We start from the raw sequence: 18,207 nt of genomic DNA, 5'->3' as shown, positions 1-18,207 counted from the left end.
AATTGAACAATATTCTACTCAATGATACCTTGGTCAAGGAAGAAATAAAGAAAGAAATTAAAGACTTTTTAGAACACAATGAAAATGAAGACACAACATACCCAAATCTATGGGACACAATGAAAGCAGTGCTAAGAGGAAAACTCATAGCCCTGAGTGCCTCCAAAAAGAAAATGGAGAGAGCATACATTACCAGCTTAATGACACACCTAAAAGTCCTGGAACAAAAAGAAGCTATTTCACCCAGGAGGAGTAGAAGGCAGGAAATCATCAAACTCAGAGCTGAAATCAATCAAGTAGAAACAAAGAGAACCATACAAAGAATCAACAAAACCAGGAGCTGGTTCTTTGAGAAAATCAACAAGATAGTTAAACCCTTAGCCAGACTAACCAAAGGGCACAGAGACAGTATCCAGATTAACAAACTTAGAAATGAAAAGGGAGATATAACAACAGAAACTGAGGAAATTCAAAAAATCATTAGATCCTACTACAAAAGCCTATACTCAACACAACTGGAGAATCTGGGGAAATGGACAGTTTCCTAGACAGATATCCCACACCAAAACTAAATCAGGATCAAATAGATCAACTAAACAGTCTCATAACACCTGAAGAAATAAAAAGGGTCATAGAAAGTCTCCCAACCAAAAAAAGTACAGGACCAGATGGCTTCAGTGCAGAATTCTATCAGACCTTCATAGAAGACCTAACACCAATACTCTTCAAACTATTCCACAAAATACAAACAGAAGGAACTCTACCCAACTCATTCTATGAAGCCACAATTACGCTGATACCAAAACCACACAAAGATCCAACAAAGAAAGAGAACTTCAGGCCAATTTCTCTTATGAATATTGATGCAAATATACTTAATAAAATTCTTGCCAACCGAATCCAAGAACACATCAAAATGATCATCCACCATGATCAAGTAGGCTTCATCCCAGGGATGCAGGGATGGTTCAATATAAGGAAATCCATCAATGCTATCCACTACATAAACAAACTCAAAGAAAAAAAACCATATGATCATCTCAGTAGATGCAGAAAAAGCATTTGACAAAATTCAGCATCCTTTCATGCTAAAAGTCTTGGAAAAAACAAGAATTCAAGGCCCATACCTAAACATCATTAAAGCAATATACAGCAAACCGGTAGCCAACATCAAACTAAACGGAGAGAAACTTGAAGCAATCCCACTAAAATCAGGGACTAGACAAGGCTGTCCTCTCTCCATATCTTTTCAATATAGTACTTGAAGTTCTAGCTAGAGCAATTAGACAACATAAGGAGGTCAAGGGGATACAAATTGGAAAGGAAGAATTCAAATTATCACTATTTGCAGATGATATGATAGTCTATTTAAATGACCCGAAAACCTCCACCAGAGAACTCCTACAGCTGATAAACAACTTCAGCAAAGGACACTGTTAAAAGGACAAAATGGCAAACATCAAATTGGGAAAGGATATTCACCAACCCTACATCTGATAGAGGGCTAATATCCAATATATACAAAGAACTCAAAGAGTTAGACCCCAGGGAACCAAATAACCCTATTAAAAATGGGGTACAGATCTAAACAAAGAATTTTCACCTGAAGAAATTCGGATGGCAAGAGGTACCTTAAGAAGTGCTCAACATCATTAGTCATTAGGGAAATGCAAATCAAAACAACCCTGAGATTTCACCTTACACCAGTCAGAATGGCTAAGGTCAAAAACTCAGGAGACAGCAGGTGTTGGCGAGGATGTGGAGAAAGAGGAACACTCCTCCACTGCTGGTGGGGCTGTAAGATGGTACAACCACTTTGGAAATCAGTCTGGTGGTTCCTCAGAAAACTGGACATGACACTTCCGGAGAACCCTGCTATACCTCTCCTGGGCATATACCCAAAGGATTCCCTGGCATGCAATAAATACACATGCTTCATTATGTTCATAGCAGCCTTATTTATAATAGCCAGAAGCTGGAAAGAACCCAGATGCCCCTCAAAGGAGGAATGGATACAGAAAATGTGGTATATTTACACAATGGAATACTACTCAGCAATTAGAAACAATGAATTCACAAAATTTTTAGGCAAATGGTTTGATCTGGAAAATATCATCCTAAGTGAGGTAACCCAGTCACAAAAGAATACACATGGAATGCAATCTCTGATAAGTGGATATTAATTAGCCCAGAAGCCCTGAATACCCAAGGCACAAATCGCACAACAAATGACTCCCATGAAGAAGTATGGAGAAGGACCTGATCCTGGAAAGGATCGATCTAGCATTGGAAGGGAATATAAGGACAGAGGAAAAAAAGGAGGGATGTGATTGGAGAATGGATGGAGAGAAGAAGGTTTATGGGACATATGGGGAGAGGGAATCTGGGAAGGGGGAAATCATTTGGAATGTAAATAAAAAATATAGAAAATAAAAATATTTTAATAAATCTGTAATGCATATATGTAAATGTGTGTGTTTTCATGTGTGTGCTGGTAATAAATGTGCACATGTGTGCCAGCAGACACACATATGTATCCTGACTCCATACATGCATGTGTATGGAACAAATGTGGGTGTGCTTTATCAGGAACACCATCAAGATTCTTTGAAATACAGTTTTCAGTTGCCTAGAGCTTACCAATTAAACACAACTGGCTGGCCAGTTATGCCAGAAACCCCTCTATCCCTGCCTCCCCAGTACTGGTATAAAATAACTGTGCCAAATTCCAACACACTTTTTAAAAATGTGTGTTATGATAATTAAGCTTAGGGCCCCAAGCTTGCAAGATAATCACTCTTCCAACCAAACCTTCCCTGAGTCTTGTAATTGTTGTTGAAATATCTGGTAAGTCACCTTTAGTTCTGCTACATAATGTTCTTAATTCTTAGAGCTACACACACACACACACAATGGGAACCATCAAACTGCCTTAGCCTTTTAGGTGCTTTCTTCCACACTGCTTAAAATGTTGCATCTAATCCTGCTGCCTGTAGGTATTGTCAGCCACTAATTTTTACTTCACTAACATCAATGGTGCACATTGGGCTTATTTTATGCTTCCCCCCCCCAATATGTAATTAGTATTTAATAAATATCAGTTCGCAGAATGACCACAATGTTTTTCATTTGATTAAATCCAACATGTGCATTGCTTGACACTCTTAGTAATTTAATGGTAATAAGACCAGTTGTCCCAGTATGATGCAGTTCCCAAACACCATCCAAATAATAATTCCAGTAATCATAAGATGGCAGCAATTCTTAAGATATTTCCCAATCCCAGAGATAGTAAAATGAAAAAAATAGTTTAGAATTTAAAAACATTCTAATACTAATTATAATAACAACAACAACCTCCTGGTTAAACTGCAGCAACAGCAACCAGGAGCAGAGGGACCAGCAGTGGGGACCAGCAGCAAGATAAGGAGCAGCTACCACAGGTCTGGCCTCTCCTATTTATATCCTCTCCAGAGTCTCCAGAATTAAGCTATCTGTAGCTGGCAAAGATCACGCCCCTGCTAGTGTATGAGGCAAATTATAATCACCTGCCATGAAGCAGCCTCTTATTCCACTCCTGAGATTAAAGTAAAAACCATAGTCACATAACACAACTGGGTTTTCAAAGGAACCAGATTCTCATTTATTTCACATATATTGCTTTATTTAGTATTTGTTTCAGACCTTCTCTTAAGTGCTTTATATGTATTATCTAACTGAATTCCATGGCACACCATTTGACCTCATCTGTGTATCACAAAACATTTAAAATATTTTAAATATATTAAAATATATAGAGAATATATGCTATACATATATGTGTAAAATATCATGAGCAATACAAATTGGAAGCAATATAAATGTTTCTTAGTGAAAGGGATATTAAATATTTTATTGTACTATGAAGAACTTAAATTGCAACCAGTTTTTTTTTTTTTTTTTTTTTTTGTGCTCAGAGTGGCTTGTACTAACTGAGGAAGTTTGTATGAGTCTTCCTTAGTTACTCAGTTATAAAAAGACTTGGAATATGTGAAACAGGAACAACTTCAGCAGTGTCCCTGGGCCAGAAAGCTGGCAAAATAGATTGGTCTACATAAGAACAGAGGTGTCTTTATAAAGGGAGAAAATCTATAAGCCTAATATTTTACATACATGCATTGACAAGTTATTGAAAGATAAACATCTTGCCAAAATGTTCATAAACATGGAAACTTTCAGATTGGGAAAAAGAGTTCCATGAAGAAGTGATAATAAGACACATACATGAATGAAGAGTGAGTGGAAAACCCTGTAGAAGACATTCAACCCGGTCCCCCGACCACCCCCCACACATGGCCCAGAACACATCCCAGAAGAGAAGGCAGAGGATGGCAAGAACTGAAGGACAAACAGGAGCCCTGTGGTACAATTAAGATTCATGAGGGTGGGAGGGTGTGGGAGAAGGAAATGTGACTTTGATCATAATACATTGTATACATGAATGGAAACATCAAAAATTAGCAACTAAAAAGAAATATTTAACCTAAATAATACCAAACCCATGACATTGCAATACAACTAAAGTATTGGTCAAAATGACGATTTTTAAATCTTTATATATGAAAAAGAAGCTGTTAAATCAGTCCTGTTTAGAATTATTTTGGATTGTCCAAGGACCACAGTAATCAAAGGGAACTACATAATTCTTTGTGAAAATTGACGAAGCAACGAAGATTGGCATGCTACTGAAACTGTAGATATAAAAAGGAAAGACAATTAGACATTACTATCCTCCTTGATATCAAGATGAAATCTGTATTAGCATATTACTCAGGCAAATGGACTATATATGAAAATAGATTATCTAGCAGTAGAAACCAGCACAAGTTTGGCTTAATGTTGGAAAAATCAGCATATGAGTAGAACAGGTTCAGAGTGCTGTAGGCAGGGCAGGATTGCAACAGCAGAAATGTTGTGGCATGCATTGGGTTATTCTTGTACTTTTATGAGACCATAACATGTGTGTTGGGAAAATTCATGAACTTTTATTTGGCTGTGCTTGCTTTTGCTAGCATTTCTATTTATTTATGAACAACGTTATAGCTTGTTTCCTGACTGTTTTGTGAGGCAAGCAAGCTGGGTGTTTTGTTTTGGTTTCTGAGGGAGCTTTAAATTCTCCCTACCACAGCCTCATCTCTGAGAACTGCCACCTTTTCCCATAGTTCTGATTTCACCGCACAAACAAAGCTGTCTTCCAGTCCTCCTATTTCAAAGATGCCTCTTATAACCTGAGTTGTGAGCCATCTGCTTCTGACCTTTGTTGATTATTTTGACATTTAAAATTGATGTCCTTTTTCTCCCTGTTGGTTTATGGTTTGAGCACATGGCTCAAACCAGAAAATTCCAAGTGAATTATACTTTGAGCAGTAAGAATGTTGGAAGTCTATGAGACCAATGGTACTGCTACCCACAGTAACTTCAGGATCTTTCAGTGAGGCTGTAGATGTTTCTTGGAATGTGTTTTACCTTGCTTACAATCATAAGCAGCCTAACTCATGTACCATTTCTGGTCAAGTCTCAATGCCATCAAGGTAGAACAAGTTTAAGTCAATAAGAACCTACTGTAAGAACCTACTGTAAGATTTAACTGTTAGAAGGGGAAAGGATGCTGAAGACAATCAAAAGCCAGCGATACACGGGCCTTAAAAAGATGCCAATGGATTATTCTAAACAAATTGCTCAAAGAGGTAGAACCAGAAGATGGACCGGAACTTATAAACCAAATGCAATCAGGTTGGATGAATTGTTACTGAAGAGGTGAACAAGAACCAAGACTCTCAACTAAGGGATTATTTTTCCTCTCCAGAGAATTTTTATATAGCTTTTTAATATAATATTTATTTGGCTTTTTGAGAATGTTCCATATAAGCATATGATTTATTTTGGTGATATTCAACCCCTATTTCTCTGAGATCTACCCTCTATCTATGCTGACTTTATGTCTTTTGGTTTTGTTCTTATATGAGACCCACTGATCTCCATTTGTGAGGCTCATGAACTCACCAGTGTGGGGAACAATGCTTGTAGGCATAAATTTTTTCCAACCTACTTTAATAAATGTTCAACCTCCCCTCAAACTCATCACCTGCCAGTAGAAGAGTAAAGTCATTAGGACATGCAGAAGTAGACTTATTTAAAAATAGTTCTTTGGGGGTAAGTCCACTCTTCGTTGTGTTGTCAGGATATCAGCAGTTCAGTCCAGTAGGAAACATCAAATATAAATCAACAACTGCAGTCCAGTCTTCTCAGTAGACACCAGACATGAATCAACAGCTGCAGCCAGTCCACTTGGCAGTCACCACATGCGAACCAGCAAGGGCAGTTCAATCTAGAAGAAACTGGAAGGCTCAAGGCTGCAGAAGTAGCAAGACACCACAGGAACCTGAGAAATTCTTTGGTAAGTTTCTCTCTATGGTGATACCACAAGGGGAGCTCAGCAACACAGTGTAAGGCAAACCAATACATGTGTGTCATTAGTGAAGAATTTTGAGATGGTGCAATGCAAACGAATGCTGCAGTTCCCAGTGTCTATGGGGTCATATTTATATTCCTTCTCAACATCATGGGTCCTTTCATGTGTTTGCTATAGGAAAACATCCTTTCACCCTTGTCTGCTTCAGGAGAACAGTCTTTCATGTGCCTGATTTAGCAAAATATCCTTTCACCTGTGTACTCCAACAAATCATCATTTGACATAACTGACTTTCCAAAGAAACCATATGTTTTCACTCCAACTGCTCTTCTCAGAATTCTTAGGTCTTCACATAAAAAGTTCAGTGCTAGATTTATGGCATGTCTTGGTGTTGCTAGCCAATGGTGTCTTGGCGACTCCCAAAGCAAAAACTGTTTGTCATTTCACTAATGCCCAGCAGAATTTGATGGTAAATCAACATGACATACTTTGGACACAGGATATAGTGAAATTAAATTGGATCTAATTAGGAAGCTTCCTCTCTACTAGCTAGCTTTCATAGAACCAAAGGTGCTATTCAGGCTTCTGAGGAGGAAACAGGTATTCTTGCCCAGCTGTGAATCCTGTGAACTGCAATAATGATTACTGTGGTAAGATAGAGTCATGGATACAATAGCTGCATAAATGTGGGGCTAACCAACCACTCAGATTGGATTTAAGGTCTGTTTGCTACACAGGAGTAAAAACAACCCTGTAGGGTTTTGAAATAATTCATATGATATGTTTCCCATAGATGGTGTATTAGAAATACATCAAAGATGGATGAAAGAAGTGGTGCCAGAAACTGGGTGATACTTCCAGGAACTCAGCATTGTTGCTAGGAACCAGGAGATAGTGCTAGGAACTGGATGATGTGCTAGGCAGTGGTGGGAACGTGGAGCTGGAACAAGTTAGATAAAGTGTCTGCAGTGGCTTTAGACTGCAACATTCTATCCTCCCAGAGAACAGGTGAGGCCATTTGTAGTGAGTCTAGAAATGATTTTTAATAAGTCATCTGGTGACTTATTAAAATAATTGAAATATCAATACACCAACTAGTTCCTTCCAGATTCTCCACACTGGTGAAGCAGAGAAAGGACCTGGAGTGTAGGAGAGACTAAACTAAAGGTTGCTCAGATCCCTTAGGAAGGTCAGGATCAGAAGCCACAAATATATTGATTAGCTTTTACCATAAATAGAATTATCCTATTGTGAAGATATTAAAAGACAAAATTTTTTAGCTTATTTCATTGTGTTTATGAGGGGTTAAAGATAATAAGAGCAAAGCTAACGCTTTTTATATTTGATATTCCTTGATTATCCAGGGACATTTATGTGCTAAACACACTGATTCAGGTGTGAAATAATAATAGTACCAAATGGTTGTGTGGCTGTGCTAGTTAGTATTATGTCAACTTGACACAGTATAAAGTCATATTTGAGAGATTGGAGTGCTGACTGAAAAAAAAAGCTTCCAAAAGCTCATGCTGTCTGCAAGCCTGTAGAGCATTTTGATAATTAGTGATTGATGTGTGTGACCCAGCAAACTGTAGGCGATGCCATCATTCCTGGGCTGGTGGTCTGGGCTTCTATTAGAAAGCAGGCTGAGTAAGCTATGATGAGCAAGCCAGTGAGTGGCATCCCTCCATGGGCTCTGCAGTATTAGCTCCAGTCCCCAGGTTCTTGCTCTGCTTGAGTTCCTGCCATGACTCTTTTCAATGATGGAGTATAAGGTTTCAGAAGTATAAGCCAAATTGACTCTCTGCTCCTGAACTTACTTAATAACCCTGACTAAGACAATGGTTTTTCCTAGGAGAATTGTACTGAATCAATGAACCAGTGTGTATGTATGTGTGTGTATATATAAGAGAGAGAGAGACAGGGACAGATAGACAGAGAGAGAGAGACAGAGAGACATACTCGGGGAGAGAGAGGGGGGGAGAGAGAGAGAGAACAGACCAAGATGGACAGCAGGGGTGTAGAGAGAAAGGGGAAGGGAGAGAGGAGAGGAGAGTTAGAAGGAACTATAAGGTCAGCCTATGTTATATAGTAGCACTAGCTGTCTCACACCCAAGAGTCTGAGAAACCATACATGCTTGAGTATTGAGACTGAGAGCCTCAACAGTCATAGTAAGCCCCACAGCACCGTAGCTGTCTCTCACAGGAAGGCTGACCATCTGGTGATTTCTCTGCCTACAAGATTGGGTGTCTCAGCAGTGATTTAGTGCCCAAAACATTAGTCCATGATGGAAGCCAGGGAACATGGTTCTGATGGCTATGAAAGTCAGCAGCAGAAGTAGCAGTAACAGCAGCAGCAGCAGCAACATAATTCAAATCAATGGCAAGATGGGAAGAAATGAGTAATCTTTCTCCTCCTGCAGTCTTTTTACCTAGGTCGTTACTAGGAGGTGCTGCCCACAGTAAGGATGGGTTCTCCTGAATCAGATCAAGGCAGTCAGTTCAGTTCTTCAGGTGAACATCCCTACCTAAGTGTTTCTCATTTGTGACATGTTGTCACTGAAACCAACTAAAACCCACACCCAAAGGCCTACCTTGGCACTAATGAGTGGTGTGAACTTCATCTCTGGGCACTGCAATTACTTCAAAGCACCTCAAGTTGTTGCTATTTATAGAACTCTAGGGAACAGCATTGTGAGTCTTGGGAGGTTTGAAAGCTTTCTGACTTGATTGAGTCATAAGACTTCTTGAGTCTTATGGTTCTATGGTCAGACAAGAATATTTCAATTAGAAGGCAATAGCTACAGAGGCACAAGCCATTTGTAAACTCACATCTCTAGGAAGCATTGTACAAAGACTGAAGATTTTACTAAGTAATTTATAGGACAGAATGTTCACATAGATCTAATTAATTATGAAAAAAATAAATCCCTTGTGAGAGTTAGATTATTGAGATCCAAAAGGAGAACATTTAGAAAAAGTTGTTTTTGGTAGAATGTCCAATAATCCCCTGACAATGGTATTCTATAATAATGCATGAAACCAGCAAATACTGACTAATACAGCACAGACTTTGCAAGTACAATGAAGTACATTGAGATCTTGTACATTGGGGTCTTGTCATATATTTACCATGCTTGGCTCCTGATGCAATGGGGAACTCTCTTAAGGGGAAAATAGAATAGTGAAGTTGACTATGGAAATCAAGGTAAGCGATTGTAGGGGTGTGGCCATGGGCTGGTGATTCCATCAGCTCCTCAGATCTTACAGAGGGAGGATAGCTTTGAGCATACTATGAAGCTAGAAGTAATTCAGTGATAAGGGTTTAGGATTTCTACACTCCAAAACTGTCAGTGAAAAAAGGTATAATTTAAAGGCACCACACTCATGAGCATTTGTTACAATGTCTATAAGGAGATGAACACAGTTATTACATGGGCAAACTCTGTTGTGGTTATTTTTTATGTTTGTTTTTGAGATAGTTTTCACTATGTTTCTTACACAAGCTAGTCTTCAACCTGTGATCTTCCTGCCTCTATTCCCTTAGTGCTAAGATCTCAGGCACTAGCATTATACAAAATGACCTTAATTTTCCCTTGACTGTATATTGTCACCCTTGCCAGATAAAGGCAAGATTGATTCCATCATTCATAAAGCAAAGATGTGGTAAGGAAAGCATTTGCCAGATCTATAATAGCACATTATGTGCCCATATACAGGTACATTTCTCTACCAAGGTGACAGCAACCAGGAAATCCACCAAGAGTAGAGAAATTTCTTTATTTAATTTCTGGTAGTCAATGGTCAATTTTCATGACCCATCACTTAAAAAACAAACAAACATGCTATAATAGATTGTTTCACTTAGTGGTGGTAGGGACTAAAACTTTTTCAAGTAATTTTGTTTAATTTTGGATTTTTTCTTGTCCATTTGGCATGTAATATAGCTTTATTTGGATATCCTTGTTAGCTGAATGTAGATAACTTCATGGGTAGAATTGTAATTTTCCTGGCAACACAGAGGCATGTAGAAGCTAATAAGAAATAATTCCTGGGCTGGACATACAGGTCCTGGGTTAAGAGTATGTACTGATCTTTTTAGAGAACTTGAGTTTGTTTCCTGGCACCCACATTGAGAAGTTCATAACCATCTCCAGGGGACTGATGTTTTCTTTTGGCCTCCTTGGGCACCTGCACACATATGACATACACATATGAGATACACACACACACACACATGTGCACACACAAGCATACACATAATATATATACAAATAGAATATACATATACATACACATAATATTAAAACATAAGTCCTCAGGTATATTTAAATGATTTTGGATTACTATAACTCTAGCTAGAGTCTTGTTTACTACCCACCAATGCTCACTGAGGGTACAGTTACTCTATAACTATAATGCCTCTGGCTTGGCCTTTCTATCATGAGAGCAAGTCAGCAAACAAGACAAAGGGGGCCATTGGATCAGTAGAGAACTCAGGAGAGGCACCAACCAGGTTCTCCTAGAGGACAAGCATGCTTTCTATATACAGAACCATTTACCACAGTTCCTGTAGGATTGACTAATCCGTCTATTTATTACATGGTACTGCTGCCTAAGAAAGGCAGTGAATGTCTGTTTCTGGAAGTTAAGTTCTTTTCCCACAATCCTCATGCAGAGGTAGGCTTCCGCCAGTCCACTTGCCCAACTCCCCAGGTTGTGTCATTTGGCAATCACTCAATCAGTTGGGTTATCTGTCTCAGTCATCAACAGAATGCTAATAAGTTGCTTGTAAGCAGGAGGAATACTTACATTTAATTAACCTATTTCAGATTTGTGCCTCTAAAGGGATGCACATTAAATCACCAGCCACCCCATTAAGCACTGTATGATTACTGACCAGTTTTAATTTTATGCACACAATCATTTAAGTACTGCTATGGCCAAACTGACAGTGGGTCATAAATCATCAGTTGGGTGTTTGTCCTAGCAACCTTCACAGATAGTTTCAACATAATGATGTTGAGTGCCCTGCCTTGTGCACTCACACTATCAGTGATGCTGCTTCAGTACTGGATCCTATTGTCAGTGACAGGGTCCATGGAGACAATAACATATTTAGAAGACTGCTCTGCATCTAGTGTAATACTGCTGTTGTTTAGATCAGATAATCCACCCAGCCTGGCAGTCAGGGCCTCTGCAGGGCTCTAGAGAGCCTGCATAGTCCTCTATCACACCCTATGAGCTCTGACATGTCGCCCCAATGTCAGCATGAAGGAGCCAGATCTCAACAACGACCCTATTCCTGCTTCGCCGTATTCATCGTCACTTCCTTTCGTTTTTCTTTTTTAATTAAGCAAATATTGGAGTGTGTTGGTATTCTGTCTAAGCTCCACCCCACACCTACCAGGCAATAGCCAGGTGTGCCCCTCTCCAGAGATCTGGCCTACCATAAGAGGGGCTACTTGCCCCTTCTCTCCCTCTTTGCTCTCCATTCTCCCACATACTCTCACCTCTCTGCCCCTTGGGCTCTCCTCCCCCTCTCTCCATGTGGTCATGGCCGGCCTCCACTCCACTTCTCTACTCTCTCTCTCTCTCTCTCTCTCTCTCTCTCTCTGTCTCTCTTTGCCTTTCTCTACCACTAACTCCCATTTCCTATTCTGAATAAACTCTATTCTACACCATGCCTGTGTGTGTGTGGTCCCTCTGGGAGAAGAGGTGCCTGGACAGGGGCCTGCCTGGGCACCCCCTTCCCCCACACCAACGTGCCACACTCACTTAACCCCCATCCTCTCTTTTAAAGCCCCCTCACTGACATCCTCTTGTTGCTCTACAGCTCTCCCCACAAGAGGCAGACTCTCAGTGAAGGGAGCTTCTCTTCATTCCTTGACAGTCTCATTACCATCCCAGGTCTCAGTCTCAAGAGGGCCCCATCACAGCCTTGACGTTCTCCTTCCTTCTCTTGTGCTTATGGACTTCAGAGACCTAGGATTTCTCTGCTGCCTTCTTGTAAGTATGTGCGTGGTTACCAAGGACACAGGCTTAACAAAGCAACAGTGGCAGCTGGATCTGCAAGTCTAACCCTTCCTTTGCCAAATGACCATTTTCTTGTCTCGATGTGCAAAAGGATCAGTAAATGCCAGCCCAGCTGAGCCTCAGGGGGCCACATCATCTCTCCTGCTGCTTGCAGTGCATAAGCTACACGGTGCTGTCCCAAAGCTGTTCAGCTTGTGGAACATGGTGCACAGGTTTTCACCTGATCGTTTTGTAAGTTCCTGAGGCAATTCATAAAATGGGATTACCCTGGCAACCCTGGGACATTTGTGCCTTCCAAACAGGAAAGGTACCTCATGCATTCTCCACACTGAGCCAAGTACTTTGTGTAGGGAGAATGATCCAACCCAGCCATGCCTTTAGTTTCAATGAGTGTGTTAAGTGCACATAAAACTGGGATAAAAGACTAAAACACCCTGCAGCAGAAACACAGTGGGTATCAGACCACACTCAGATCCTAGTCAGCAGCAAAGGAGGACTTGGGATCAAAACATCCAGCCAGAACCTCTAAGCAGTGGAGAGGATCCTAGGCAGAGGGTCTTCTGGGGGTGAGACTTCCCATTAACAGTTCCCCCACAACCATTCTTAGTCCATGGGAAAGCAATAGCAGAGTCTTGTTTTGGAGAAGGTTGATGGAACCTCCCCCCACCCCCATCTCATTTATCCTTATGGATACAATTTTGTCTTAGTCAGGGTTTCTATTCCTGCACAAACCTCATGAGCAAGAAGCGAGTTGGGGAGGAAAGGGTTTATTCAGCTTACACGTTCCACACTGCTGTTCATCACCAAAGGAAGTCAGGACTGGAACTCACGCAGGTCAGGAAGCAGGAGCAGGAGCTGATGCAGAGGCCATGGCGGGATGTTCCTTACTGGCTTGCTTCCCCTGGCTTGCTCAGCTTGCTGTCTTAGAGAACCCAGGACTACCAGGCCAGGGATGGCACCACCCATAATGGGCCCTCCCACCCTTGATCACTAATTGAGAAAATTCCTTATAGCTGGATCTCACGGAGACATTTTCTCAAGGGATGCTCCTTTCTCTGTGATAACTCCAGCCTGTGTCAAGTTGACACACAAAACCAGCTGGAACAAATTTCTACTCTTAACGATTTGTTTTCTTTCTGTCTTTAGGGACATGGTGTGCATACTCTTGGTCTGTTCTGTTACCTTTCTCTCTTTTCCTCAGAGGGACAGAAGAGCCACATCCTCTCTGAACAAGGGCCCTTTGAGAGCAGTGTAAGTATAACATATTTAGATCTTGGGGAGGAAGAAATCTTGCCTCCACAGCCAGCCTTTTAGTGAAATTAAACAACACCTGACATTGTACTGATTTCAAGTCTAAAATACTTGTTCTCCTTGGCTCTAAGGAGTTCATGGATTCCTGTTACATAGGAATTGGGTCCATGCCCGCCCCTTGTCATAGGAGCAAGGAAGTGGCAATGATAGAGCTGTCTGTCTCCACAGAGACAGTGGTAATAGGATCCACTGTCTCCATAGCAACAGCAGGAATAGGATGTGCTGTCACCATAGCAATGGTAGCAATAGGGTTCACTGTCTCTGTGTATGGGGGAAGAAGCAGATACTGGTTACTGGGGTCAGGGTGGCCCTCAACCTCCCTTTTATTTGTGATGTAATGGGGAAAGGGAAACACCCTACTTTCAAAAAATGGAAATTTACTGCAGAGAGGAGAAATGGGAAATTGTCTTTCCTTTCCCTCCACCCTATTTCCAGAGCCTGGTTCAATCTCCTTAAAATTCTTTTAACAAAGTCATTCAGGTGTCTTCAGTTGTTTGCCAGGTAGTTGTCATTATATGTTAATTAACTTCCAAACACCAGAGTTTAAAATAACACTTCTCATCTAACCAGGCTGCCGGGGGTCGTGAGTCTGGGACAGGTTTCCCGTTCTGACCTTTTCAAGATCTTACCTTAGATTCCAGTCAAGTCTGAGCAAGGGTGTGGCTGTCCGAAGACGTGACTGGTTCCTGGAGAAATGCAAGCATGTCTATTTACTCACAGCAAACCTAGTCAGACCTCAGTAAATCAGAGGGCAGGCATCTGCATGGGATGCCTGAATATCTCACAACAGAACCGCCTGCTTCTCTCAGAGATGTTGTTTCAAAAAGAGGGGTAGGAGGAAGGTGGTGGAGGAAGGTGAGAAGGTTGCCTTTCAATGGCTACTTTTCAGAGTCCTCCACTTCTGGGGAACTAACTCCAGCCCATCCTGGAGGGAGCAGTGTTAGGTTCCACCTAGGATGGGACCAACTTCGTAGACATGTTTTTGAATGGCCATAGTCATTCTATATTCATGACTGGTAAGGCTGAGAGAACATTGACAGATGTGGGTATCAGTCCCTTAGAAAGCTGTCAGAACATCCTTTCCTAAAATGATGCATTGATACTACCAACAAATTCTATTTTGAGAAAATCTAGACACTGACTGCTCAAAGATGAGTTATATTCTGAATATGGAGAATTTTTAGAACTAATTTACATAATTTATTTTATTTTGTTTTATATTTTAATATGAAATGTACTTTCTTTTAATCAAACGTATGTGTGTGTGTGTGTGTGGTGTATGTGTATGTGTGTGCATGGACGTGTATGCACATGCATGTATGTGTATTTCTGTATGTGTATGTATTTTGTATTTATGTGTGGGTATGTATATCTGAGTGTGGGTGCTTACAGAGGCCAGAAGGGTATCTTCCTCTACAAGAGCAATGTGTAGTCTTTATCACTTGGGCATCTCATCCCCCAGCTCCCACAACTGAGTAACGTGTTTCCACTTTGCCTATGAATATCAATAATAAACAACACAAAACCTATGACCAAATAAATGTTCTGACAAATAAAAAATAGAAATTCTACATGATAAGCATTGTACTATAGTTTAAGTTGGAGGGGTTTTGTTTCTATTTCAATGGCAATGTGGTGTCCTCTGTAATTTGGACCATCTGACTTCGGTTCTTTGCTACAGCTCCAATCCATTCCCATTGCCCACAGTTTTAAAGCACTGATCCATGTGTGTGCCTCCTTCTGGGCCCTGGGGCTATAATGTGACTCCATTTGGTCAGTAGGACATTTGCATCTTTTCAGCAAGTAGCTTGACAGAGGAGATACATGTGTCCATTTGTACTTTTTGCATTGCCCTGAAGACACACCGGGACTTCACTGGAACTTCTCATATGGAGGATGGGAGAACAGTGGGTCAGTTTTCTCTAATACCAAAAGGCAACTCTAACAGCAGACAGACAAGGACCAAAATCACCATGTGAGCAGTTGATATCTATTGCTACATGCTATTGATACTTCCCTGTTGTATTTAGGAAGCAGTTAACATAGCCCTATGAAACGGTGTGCATGTCCTGAACATTTCAACAAATCATTTCCCTGTAACTAGGTGAGGCATTGTCTATGCTGATAGTGTTTTACAGTGAAGTTCTGAAGTCCCTTGGAAGGTTCCTGTGCCACTGCAATATTTCTTAGTGCTTACTTAAAATTTGATGCTGGTGGTAGGGTATCTCAAGGCCAAAGGCATTACCTGCATTACTTTAGCTGAAACCATTCTTTCTTCATTCTGAGTGACCCTGGAGGGGCTTTCAGTCCTATTGCTTTGCTACTGGACAACTACACAGAATTATGGGGGGGGGCACACTCTTGCAAACCCAGTCTCAGTCTCAATCACAGTTACCTTTCCCTGGAGTTCAGTTGAATTGCTACAAAATGGAATACACCAGACAATCTTAGTTTAGAATCAATGGATAACACAATTGCTGGGTGCAGAATCTATCATCCTAAATTCATCAACTATTCTGTTAGAAATCATCCAGTGGTGGATTCTGCCAACAGAACTATCAGTCCCTGGCCTACATCTTGTCTGCTCTGCTCCCATTGTCCATCCAAAAATAAGTCCCTCCTTCTGCCTTCCCTCTTCCTTTCTCAGACCAGAAGCTCACCCTCCCCTCATCTAGTAATTGGCTTCTTGTTGTCTTTATTAATTAATCAATTAGGGAAAAATTATGCTACAGTCTCTTCTTCCTTCTCCTCTTTCTCCTCCTCTTTCTTTTCCTCCCCCTCCTTTTCCTCTTTCTCCTCTTTATCTTCCTCCTCCTCCTCCTTCTTTTTTAATATAGCTCTTGGGCTATCAAGCTCTCATTATTATCCAAACCCTGGCAACTTGATGTGTTTTCTGTATCCAGATTTCTGCTTTTTCTGGAATGTCATATAAATGAACCTAGTCAGTCTTTTTCACTTTGCATAATACATTTGAGAAGGAGAAAGGACCAGATGTACCTTGACCTCCTTCCCAAGGCAAACAGTTACGTCAGCTTCCAGAGTTCTGATAGAAGAAATTACAGTGTAAGGAAGCTACAGAATGAAAGGATGACGCCTTTGGGCATTGCCTGCAAGGTGTTGCTCTACACGGAAGCCAGTGAGATAAAGACAGGTGGAGGCCTTGTCTGTTCACTTCACAACTTCACCCAAGGGTCATCCAGACTGAGCTGTAATAGCCAAAGGAGAAGAGTATTGAAATACCTGACATGAATTATGCAGAGAAACAAAAGCAAATTTCTTTAGAAACCACGATGGAAAATCTGTCTTTAAAAGATGATCATGTAAAAGAAAAAAATCTAATCTTGGGTTGTCACAAGCTAATTTATAAAGTGAACTCATTAAAAACTATTTTGTTTTTAATCTAGGAACCAAACCAAACCAAACCAAACCAAAACAAAAAAACCTGCAGAAGCAGGGGCAGGAGCACGTGTATCAATTTCTTAAATTAACACTCTCCAGGAAAATTATATTCTTGGGATATTAGGTATTATAAATTAATTAATTTCAAGAAACATATGGTGGAAATAAAAAGATAAAGGAAATTACAAAAAAATAACTTCATTTCTTTAGAAAATCAGAAGGCATTCTTATGACTGTCTTGAATCTAGGGACAACCAAATTAGAAGGTGCTTTTTTTTTTTTTTTTATAAGAAAAGCTAGCATTTTTGACAGAAGAGTTAAGAATGTTTATAAACAAGTCAGCATCATTTTGGAATGTGATAAAAATGAGATTTTTCTGAAGTGGTATTTAAATTATTTGTACATAATGTTGAACAGTGCCATGATTTAGTCAAAACTCTCAGTTAACCAATCTTTACTAATTATGAAAATCTAATTTCTAACCTAGCTACCCCCAATATTACCAAATGCCACTCAAAAAGGTAGATTCCAAGATTCCAACTTGATAAGTCTGGACAATGTCCAAAGGAATCCATCACATCTTTTCAAAATTTCCAGTGGACCCTGAGAGGCATCCAGATTGACAACCTCTAGCATGGAACCCAGCCTCACAGAAAGAAGCTTTGGTTTTCCAAAGCCTGAAACGGTGTTAACTGGGGTCAGTTGAAACTCAAATGCCCAAAGCAAAATATTAAAATGGAAGTCAGGAAATAAAGGCAGGACTTACAAAAGAAAATAAAAACCCAGGATAAATCAAGCTTCATGAACCAGGAAGGGAGGTCAGAATGAAGAGAATGAAATATCAATAGGAACTCAACAAAAAAGGCAAAGGAAACTCAAGAAGCAGAACCCTAGGCTTAGTCCACTCAGGACTCTGAAAAGATTTTGTCTGTTTCAGACTCATTGCCTTATTTATTTATTTACACAAATTGCTTTATGAAGCTCAGCTCACTCAATATTAAACAAACATTTTG

The sequence above is a fragment of the Apodemus sylvaticus genome, chromosome 17, assembly GCF_947179515.1.
Source record: "Apodemus sylvaticus chromosome 17, mApoSyl1.1, whole genome shotgun sequence".
Taxonomy (NCBI): Eukaryota; Metazoa; Chordata; class Mammalia; order Rodentia; family Muridae; genus Apodemus; species Apodemus sylvaticus.
Note: the sequence above shows the minus strand (reverse complement) of the source record.